At 38.3% G+C, this 11,054-nt stretch overlaps 1 pseudogene; it reads left to right on the top strand.

The window, feature by feature from the left end:
- Nucleotides 1-6,342: 6,342 nt before the first annotated feature.
- Nucleotides 6,343-7,833, top strand: LOC110145214 (centromere protein K pseudogene; annotated as a pseudogene).
- The last annotated feature ends 3,221 nt before the right edge of the window (nucleotides 7,834-11,054 follow it).

The following is an 11,054-nucleotide window of genomic DNA, read 5'->3' as shown; positions in this document are numbered from 1 at the left end:
GGTTGCCATTTCCTTCTCCAATGCATGAAAGTGAAAAGTGAAAGTGAAGTCGCTCAGTCATGTCCGATTCTTAGCGACCCCATGGACTGCAGCCTACCAGGCTCACATGAGTCAATTTCTAAAAATAAATCTCTATTTGTCCAACAAATTTGCCCTTTAGAGAAAGTTTGCTGATCTGTATCTTAGTCACTTTTATCACAAAAGTTGTCAGGAATTCCTAGTCAGAATAGTGTGATTAACAATCTTCCTTTTACAATATATGTAAATGAAACCATCATGCTGACATATAGGAACAACATGGATGAAATTTCAGGGCATTATGTGAATGAAGTATGGCAGACAGCAAAGGACAAATATTATATGATTCTACTTACATGAGATACCTGGAGTAGTCAGATTCATAGAGACATAAAGTAGAATGGTCATTGCTAGGGGCTGGGAATAGGGGGAAATAGGGAATTGTTGTTTAGTGGGCGCTGTTTCAGTTATTCAGAATGAAACGAGTTCTGGAGACGCATGGCTGACGGTTGCAGAACAGTGTGACAGACAATGCCACTGAGCTGTACACTTAAAATGGTGAATTTTATTTAACATGAATTTTACCACAGTAAAAAAAAGGCAGTACAAAGCACTATGATGACTAAGCAAATTATTAGATTCATGGAAAGCAAGCCCAGATGCAAATTTTTTAAAAAAATACCAAAAATGTCTATATATTATAGGTTTCCAGGGAAATTGTTTTGGTTCTGTTAATTGCTTTATAAGTTATTTGCAAAATATATTTAAATAATTTTTACATCAACAATAAATTCTGTTGATAATTTAAGTAAGTAAAATATTTCTTTGGTCTCTACTACTGTGGCGATTCATGGGGTTGCAAAGAGTCAGACACGAGTGAGCAACTGAGCTGAACTACCGTGGCACCAACCATCATTACTCCATTGGTCCAAACTTGCACTATCAGCAAATTCGTCTCCCCTCAATTGGGACACTGATTCTCTACACCTTCACAAGTTCATCACCACATTCTTACCAGATATCAAGAATCAGAGTTCCTGAAAGTTTGTGCTGGGCTGTGCTAAGTAACTTCAGTCATGTCTGACTCTTTGTGACCCTATGGACCATCGCCGGCTAGGTTCCTCTGTCCATGGGATTCATCAGGCAAGAATACTGGACTGGGCTTCCATTCCTTCCTCCAGGGGTCTAGTTTATAAGGCACCAAACTTGGCCTCCCAGATCTTGATGCCAAAAGGCATATTAAGTTGTACCTGATTCCTAGAGACGTTTCACACAAAATCATAGAATATAAGTAAATGTATCTTTCAGCAAAAGGTTCATTAATTACACAACTTAGAGGCCACTGATGAGAATCTTGAGTGGGAAAGAGCAGGAAGAGTGCAAAAGGGAGAAAGAATATAAACCACACAATTTATAATATATCTTTGCCTTAGTCCCAAAGAGTGAAAACTCATAGTATACTTTTCTCAAAAGCAAAATGAACTTTCTAATACCTAACCTTATTTAGGGGCAAATTTTCAGATACCACTGCACTGAAAGTGAAAGTGAAGTCACACAGTCATGTCCGACTCTTTGCAACCCCGTGGACTGTAGCCAACCAGGTTCCTCTGTCCATGGGATTCTCCAGGCAAGAATACTGAAGTTGGTTGCCATTTCCTTCTCCAGGGGATCTTCACGACCCAGGGATTGAACTCGGGTCTCCTGCATTGCAGGCAGATGCTTTAACCTCTGAGCCACCATACCACAAACCTAATAAACCATTGCACTGAACCAGAGATCAAATTGCCATCTGTTGGATTATAGACAAACCAAGAGAGTTCCAGAAAAACATCTACTTCTGCTTTATTGACTATGCCAAAGCCTTTGACTGTGTGGATCACAACAAATTCTGGAAAATTCTGAAAGAGATAGGAATACCAGACTACCTGACCTGCCTCCTGAGAAATCTGTATGCAGGTCAAGAAGCAACAGTTAGAACTGGACATGGAAAAACAGACTGGTTCCAAATTGGGAAAGGAGTATGTCAAGGCTGTATATTGTCACCCTGCTTATTTAACTTATATGCAGAGTACATCATGAAAAATGCCAGATTGAATGAAGTGCAAGCCAGAATCAAGATTGCTGGGAGAAATATCAATAACATCACATATACAGGTGACACCACCCTTACGGCAGAAAGCAAAGAGGAACTGAAGAGCCTCTTGATGAAAGTGAAAGAAGAGAGTGAAAAAATTGGCTTAAAACTCAACATTCAAAAAATTAAGATCATGGCATCTGGTCCCATCTCTTCATGACAAATAGATGGGGAAACAATGGAAACAGTGACAGACTTTATTTTTTTTTGACTCCCAAATCTTTGCAGGTGGTGACTGCAGCTGTGAAATCAAAAGATGCTTGCTCCTTAGAAGAAAAGCTATGACCAACCTAGACAGCATATTAAAAAGCAGAGATATCACTCTGTCAACAAAGGTTCATCTAGGCAAAGCTTTGGTTTTTCCAGTAGCCATGAGAGTTGAACTATAAAGAAAGCTGAGTGCCAAAGAATTGATGCTTCTGAGCTGTGGTGTTAGAGAAGACTCCTGAGAGTCCCTTGAATTGCAAGGAGATCCAACCAGTCCATCCTAAAGGAAATCAGTCCTGAATATTCATTGGAAGGACTGATTCTGAAGCTGAAACTCCAATACTTTGGCCACCTGATGCAAAGAAGTGACTCACTGGAAAAGACCCTCATGCTGGAAAACATGGAAGGCAGGAAGAGAATGGGGATGACAGAGGGTAAGATGGCTGGATGGCGTCACTGACTCAATGGACATGAGTTTGAGCAAATTCCGGGAGTTGGTGATGGACAGGGAAACCTGGAGTGCTGCAGTCCATGGGGTCACAAAGAGTCAGGCATGATTGCGCAGCTGAACTGACTGACATCTAGAAAAGCACTAATTCTCTTCATGGTGACATCAGATCCTCGTGACTAGCAGAAAAACTTTTGTAAAATGAGGTGAGGCCTTAATTGTATTGAACTCCACCTTCACCAAAACCTTACATACTGACTTTCTTCCACTGCCTCTTTGGAGCAGTCTCTCAGAGCTATCTGAGGTGCTGCCTCCTAGGCTGCAGTCCTCATTTTGCCCCAAATAAAACTTAACACAATTTTCTGATAGTATCTGTAGGGTTTTCTAAGTAAAATATCATGTCATCTGCAAATAGTGAGAGTTCTACTTCCTCCTTTTCAATCTGGATTCCTTTTATTTCTTTATCTTCTCTGATTGCCACAGCTAGGACTTCCAAAACTATATTGAATAACTGTGGTGAGAGTGGCTACCCTTGTCTTATTCTTGATCTTAGAGGGAACGTTTTCAGTTTTTCACCATTTAGAGTAATATTTGCTCTGGGCTTGTTGTATATGGCTTTTATTATGTTAATGTAGGTTCCTTCTATGCCAATTTTTTGTTTGATTGTTTTTTCCCCAATTATTTTTATTAGTTGGAGGCTAATTACTTTACAATATTGTAGTGGCTTTTGCCATACATTGACATGAATCAGCCATGGGTGTACATGTGTTCCTCATCCTGAACCCCTCTCCCATCTCCCTCCCCATCCCATCCCTCTGGGTCATCCCAGTGCACCAGCCCCGAGCACTTGTCTCATGCATCCAACCTGGACTGGCGATCTATTTCACACTTAATAATATACATGTTTCGATGCTTTTCTCTCAGATCCTCCCACCCTCGCCTTCTCTCATAGAGTCCAAAAGTCTGTTCTATACATCTGTGTCTCTTTTTCTGTCTTGCATATAGGGTTATTGTTACCATCTTTCTAAATTCCATATATATGTGTTAGTATGCTGTATTGGTGTTTATCTTTCTGGCTTACTTCACTCTGTATAATGGGCTCCAGTTTCATCCATCTCATTACAACTAATTCAAATGGATTCTTTTTAAAGGCTGAGTAATATTCCACTGTGTATATGTACCATAGCTTCCTTATCCATTCTTCTGCTGATGGGCATCTAGGTTGCTTCCATGTCTTGGCTATTATAAACAGTGCTGCAATGAACATTGGGGTGCATCTGTGTGTTTCAGATCTGGTTTCCTTGGTGTGTGTGCCCAGGAGTGGGATTGCTGGGTCACATGCTATGCCAGTTTTTTGAAGAGATTTTATCATAAATGGATGCTGAAATTTTTTCAAAAGCTTTTTCTGCATCTATTGAAATTATCATATGGTTTTATCTTTCAAGTTGGTAATATGGTGTATCACACTGATTGATCTGCATATATTAAAGAATCCTTGCACCAGGCAGAATGGGCATAACCAAATAATCCACAAGCAACAAGTGCTGGAGAGGGTGTGGAGAAAAGGGAACCCTCCTACACTGCTGGTGGGAATGTAAATTGATACAGTCACTATGGAAGACAGTATGGAGATTCCTTAAAAAACTAGGAATAAAATCATATGACCCAGCAATTCCACTTCTAGGCATATACCCTGAAGAAAGCAAAACTGAAAAAGATGCATTGGGGTATCTTTGCAACACTATTTAGAATAGCCAAGGCCTGGAAGATGAATGGAGAAAGAAGATGTGGTACATATATCCAATGAAATAGTACTCAGCCATAAAAATGAATACATTTGAGTCAGTTCTAATGAGGTGAATGAACCTAGAGCCTATTATACAGAGTGAAGTAAGTCAGAAAGAGAAAAGAAGTATCATATATTAATGCATGCATTTGGAATCCATACGGATGTTACTGACAAAACTTTTCAGAGAGCAGCAGTGGAGACACAGACATAGAGAACAGACTTATGGACAAGGGTGGGGGAGAAGAGGGAGAGGGTGAGATAAATGGAGAGAGTAGCATGGATGCATATACACTAACATATGTAAATAGAGAGCCAATGGGAATTTGCTATATGACTCAGGGAACTCAAACTGGGGCTCTGTAATAACCTAGAGGGGTGGGAATGGCATGAGGTGGGAGGGAGACTCAAGAGGGAGGGGACACACATACATCTATGCTTAGTTCATATTGATGTATGAAAGAAATCAAAGCAATGTTGTAAAGCAATCATCAATCAATTAAAAATAAATATATTAAAACAAACAAAACTTGCAACTCTCACATTGTGCACCTCTTTTAGTCAACACTATAAAAGGCCAAAAAGTGGATATGCCCCAATTTCTAGAAATCCCCATCCCTTCCCCCAAATAGTTAGAATAATCCTCTTACTCATTAGCCTATAAAATTACTCAACCCTATAAAAACTAATAGCCCCTCACCAGCCCAGGTTGGGTGCATGAGACAAGTGCTTGGGCCTGGTGCACTGGGAAGACCCAGGGGGATTGGGTGGAGAGGGAGGTGGGAGGGGGTACCGGGATGGGGAATACATGTAAATCCATGGCTAATTCATTTCAGTGTATGACAAAAACCACTGCAATGATGTAAAGTAATTAGCCTCCAACTAATAAAAACAAATGGAAAAAAAATAAAAAAAAATAAACCCTAAAAAAAATAAATAAACAAAAATAGGGGCAAAATCTCAATGGCATTCAAGAAAAAGGAATGAAAAACATATATTGTGTAGATTTAGCACATAAAGCAGTCTAAGATATTGACCCAACCAATCTCTTGGAAAAATATACTTTTTACACTCCTGAGAATGCAAATGCCTAAACCTGTGGAGGAGAACTGGGCACCTTCAATTACTCTTTGAATCAATAAATATGCGTTAAGTATGAAAAAAAAAAAAAAAAAAGAAAGAAAAAACTAATAGCCCCATAACACCATACCCTGGTGACTCTTGCCTTAGAAGATGGTCCACACTCTGTCTATGGAGTGTTTATTTCCCTGAATAAATCTTTTTTCCCCCTGCTGTGGCTCACTCTTGAATTCTTTCCTGTAAGAAGCCCAGAACCCACATTTGGTGGCTGTCCCAGGGACTTAGACATAACCTGGGATGTGATCATGCTCTCCAGTCCTACTCTCTTTCCTGCGTCACTAGGGAACTGGATACTTGTGATATTGCAACTTAGAATAAGATATATATATCTCCCTTTTTCTGGTGCAGAGCTCCTAAAACCCTTGCAATTTCTTGTGCTGAGAGTAAAAATGGTATTTTTTGTTATGCTAATAGGGTGATTTTAGAAGGTAGGGAAGGATGAGGGCTGGCTTGGTTGCCAAGATAAGCAAGTGATAAGAGAGGTGGCACTTTCAATCCCATCCCCAGACCCCTGAGGAGGAGAGAAGGCTGAAAATGAAATCATTCTTCAGTGGCCAGTGATTTAATTAACTGTACCTAGGTAATGAAGATTCCATTAAAAACAAAAGGATGGGGTTTGGAGAACTTCCAGGTTTGTAAACTAGAAAAATTTCATACACCACAGTGCTGGGCCCATTCTCCAGGGACAGAGTCCCTTTGCTCAGGACTTTGCACTCGGTATCTCTTCCTGTAGCTGCTGATTCCTAACTTTTAATGTGCTTTGTAATAAACTGGTAATATAGTGCGTAAATCGGTTTTCTAAGTCCTGTGGGCCATTCTAACAAATTAATTGAATCCATGTGGTCATAGGAAGCTCTGACTTTTAGTTAGTTGGTCAGAGACACAGGATATAACCTGAACTTGAAATTGTTATCTGAAGCAGGAGGGGCAGTTTGTAGGGCTGAGCCCTTAGCCTGTGAAATCTGATACTATCTCTGGTTAGATAATGTCAGATTTGAATTGAATTTCAGTGTCTGGTGTCAGACAATTGCTATCTGGTGTCAGACAATTGCTTGGTGGTTGTAGGGGGAAATTTCCTACATGTTGGAATTGCATATACAAACTTTAATACTCAAAGTGCAGCCAGGCCTCAAGTGCCATTCCTTTTTTTTTTTTTTTTTTCTTTTCCCTAGTGCCATTCTTCTGTAGCTCCTGCATAAATGACTGCTCCAGAAACCCACTAGTTGGGAGGGTAAGACAAAGGGGTGGGGAACTGAGGAAACCAATTAACTTGAAGGCTTCCCTTCAAGTACCATTTATTCTCTAGCACATTCTCTGAATAGAGTGATAACAAAACTGATGCTCAGATACTTGAAGGACTTGCTCAAGGTCTCAGACCTTTTTAAAATTATCATAAGTTTAAGAAAATCACAAGCACGAGTCACTGAATCAACAAGATATAGATACAGACTGTACTGTAGATGTGGACTGGGTTGCCCACTCCAGTATTCTTGCCTGAGAATCCCAGGGACAGGAGTCATGGGGTTTCAAAGACTCAGACATGACTGAGTGACTAAGCATATAGATGTGGAAGATACTACAGATGCTGAAGAACTTATTAAAGAAAGTGTAGAAATAAATAATATGGAAAAATGTCAGTATAAACTCTCACTTGTTGGAACTGAGACATTCACTGATTCAAATGCTCAGTTATTACAAATTATGCAAGTGAAATATTTCACCACCACTGGATTTAGTCATTGTCAGAAAGAAACTCCTGTTTATTCCACTGAATGAAGCTGTTCTGCCTGGTAATCTTAGGAAGAATTCCAAAAATTAAGGCATGATATAGCAATGGTACTGTCTACTATTCAAAGAATGAAAAGATAAAAGTTAAAACAGTGATTGGATATGCAGCAACAGATACTGGAATCCCTTAATTAACTCAACAATGAAACATCACATAGTGACATATTTTTCTGAAGTGAGAAACTTTAATAAGCTGAAAACAATATTTAATATAAAAGAATATAAAGAAAAACTTTAATTACCTTGCATGAGTTTCTAGAAGACCATTTTCTTATAATTGATAGAAGATTGAGAAAGACAAGAGAAAAATAAATAACCTAACTTTACAGCTCAAGCAACTAGAAAAAATGAAGAACCCCAGCATTAGTAGAAGGAAAGAAATCATAAAAATTTGGCCAGAAATAAACGATAAAGAAACAAAGAAGACTATAGCAAAAATCAACAAAACTAAAAGCTGGTTCTTTGAGAAGATAAAAAAAAAATAGACAAACCATTAGACAGACTCATCAAGAAAAAAAGGGAGAAGAATCAAATCAACAAAATTAGAAATGAAAATGGAGAAATCACAACAGATAACTTTCCAAAACTGAACCAGGAAGAAATAGAAAATCTTAACAGACCTATCACAAGCACGGAAATCAAAACTGTCATCAAAAATCTTCCAGCAAACAAAAGCCCAGGATCCGATGGCTTCACAGCTGAATTCTACCAAAAATTTAGAGCAGAGCTAACACCTATCCTACTCAAACTCTTACAGAAAATTGCAGAGGAAGGTAAACTCCCAGACTCATTCTATGAGGCCACCATCACCCTAATACCAAAACCAGACAAAGATGCCACAAAAAAGAAAACTACAGGCCAATATCACTGATGAACATAGATGCAAAAATCCTTAACAAAATTCTAGCAAACAGAATCCAACAACATATTAAAAAGATCATACATCATGACCAAGTGGGCTTTATCCCAGGGATGCAAGGATTCTTCAATATTTGCAAATCAATCAATGTGATACACCACATTAACAAATTGAAAGATAAAAACCATATGATTATCTCAATAGATGCAGAGAAAGCCTTTGACAAAATTCAACATCCATTTATGATAAAAAAAAAAAAAAACCCTCCAGAAAGCAGGCATAGAGGGAACATACCTCAACATAATAAAAGCCATATATGATAAACCCACAGCAAACATTATCCTCAATGGTGAAAAATTGAAAGCATTTCCCCTAAAGTCAGGAACAAGACAAGGGTGCCCACTCTCACCACTACTATTCAACATAGTTTTGGAAGTTTTAGCCACAGCAATCAGAGAAGAAAAAGAAATAAAAGGAATCCAGATTGGAAAAGAAGTAAAACTCTCACTGTTTGCAGATGACATGATCCTCTACATAGAAAACCCTAAAGACTCCACCAGAAAATTACTAGAGCTAATCAATGAATATAGTAAAGTTGCAGGATATAAAATTAACACAGAGAAATCCCTTGCATTCCTATACAATAACAATGAGAAAACAGAAAGAGAAATTAAGGAAATAATTCCTTTCACCATTGCAATGAAAAGAATAAAATACTTAGGAGTATATCTACCTAAAGAAATGAAAGACCTATATATAGAAAACTACAAAACACTGATGAAAGAAATCAAAGAGGACACAAATAGATGGAGAAATATACCGTGTTCATGGATTGGAAGAATCAATATTGTGAAAATGACTGTACTACCCAAAGCAATCTATAGATTCAATGCAATCCCTATAAAGCTACCAATGGTACTTTTCACAGAACTAGAATAAATAATTTCATAATTTGTATGGAAATACAAAAAGCCTCGAATAGCCAAAACAATCTTGAGAAAGAAGAATGGAACTGGAGAAATCAACCTGCCTGACTTCAGACTATAGTACAAACCTACAGTCATCAAGACAGCATGGTAATGGCACAAAGACAGAAATATAGATCAATGGAAAAAAATAGAAAGCCCAGAGAAAAATCCACACACCTATGGACACCTTATCTTTGACAAAGAAGGCAAGAATACACAATGGAGAAAAGACAGTCTCTTTAACAAGTGGTGCTGGGAAAACTGGTCAAACACGTGTAAAAGAATGGAACGAGAACACTTTCTAACACAAAAAATAAACTCAAAATGGATTAAAGATGTAAATGTAAGACCAAAAACTCCTAGAGGAAAATATAGGCAAAACACTCTCCTACATAAATCACAGCAGGATCCTCTATGAACCACCTCCCAGAGTAACTGAAATAAAAGCAAAAAAAAAAAGGGGGGGGACCTAATTAAACTTAAAAACTCTTGCACAATGAAGGAAACTATATACAAGTGAAAAGACAGCTTTCAGAATGGGAGAAAATAATAGCAAACAAATGTTTCAAGAGAACACCATTGAAACATGTATATTATCTATGGTGAAACAGATCACCAGCCCAGGTTGGGTGCATGAGACAAGTGCTCGGGCCTGGTGCACTGGGAAGACCCAGAGGGATTGGGTGGAGAGGGAGGTGGGAGGGGGGACCGGGATGGGGAATACATGTAAATCCATGGCTAATTCATTTCAATGTATGACAAAAACTACTGTAATGATGTAAAGTAATTAGCCTCCAACTAATAAAAATAAATGGAAAAAAATAAAAAATAAAAAAATAAAATAAAACGGAAAAAAAAAAAGCAACTGACAAAGAATTAATCTCAAAAATATACAAGCAGCTCCTGCAGCTCAATTTCAGAAACATAAACAACCCAATCAAAATATGGGCCAAAGAACTAAACAGACATTTCTCCTGAGACGACACACAGATAGCTAACAAACACATGAAGAGATGCTCAACAGCACTCATTATCAGAGAAATGAAAATCAAAACCACAATGAGGTACCATCTCATGCCAGTCAGAATGGCTGCTGTCAAAAAGTTCACAAACAATAAATGCTGGAGGGTGTGGAGAAAAGGGAAACCTCTTACACTGTTGGTGGGAATGCAAACTAATAGAGTCACTATGGAGAACAGTGTGGAGATTCCTTAAAAAACTGGAAAAAGAACTGCCATATGACCCAGCAATCCCACTGTGGGCATACACACGGAGGAAACTAGAATTGAAAGAGGCATATGTACCACAATGTTCATTGCAGCACTGTTTACAATAGCCAGGACATGGAAGCAACATAGATGTCCATCAGCAGATGAATGGATAAGAAAGCAGTGGTACATATGCATAATGGAATATTACTCAGCTATTAAAAAGAACACATTTGAATCAGTTCTAATGAGGTGGATGAAACTGGAGCCTATTATAGAGAGTGAAGTAAATCAGAAAGAAAAACACCAATACAGTATATTAATGCATATATATGGAATTTAGAAAGATGGTAATGATGACCCTATATGCGAGACAGCAGAAGAGACACAGATGTAAAGAACAGACTGCTGGACTCTGTGGGAGAAGGCGAGGGTGGGATAACTTAAGAGAATAGCATTGAAATGTATATTATCAAGTGTGAAACAGATTGCCAGTCC

Source organism: Odocoileus virginianus, unplaced genomic scaffold (genome assembly GCF_023699985.2).
Source record: "Odocoileus virginianus isolate 20LAN1187 ecotype Illinois unplaced genomic scaffold, Ovbor_1.2 Unplaced_Contig_33, whole genome shotgun sequence".
NCBI classification, from domain to species: Eukaryota; Metazoa; Chordata; class Mammalia; order Artiodactyla; family Cervidae; genus Odocoileus; species Odocoileus virginianus.
Note: the sequence above shows the minus strand (reverse complement) of the source record. Positions and strands in the feature narration are given on the sequence as shown.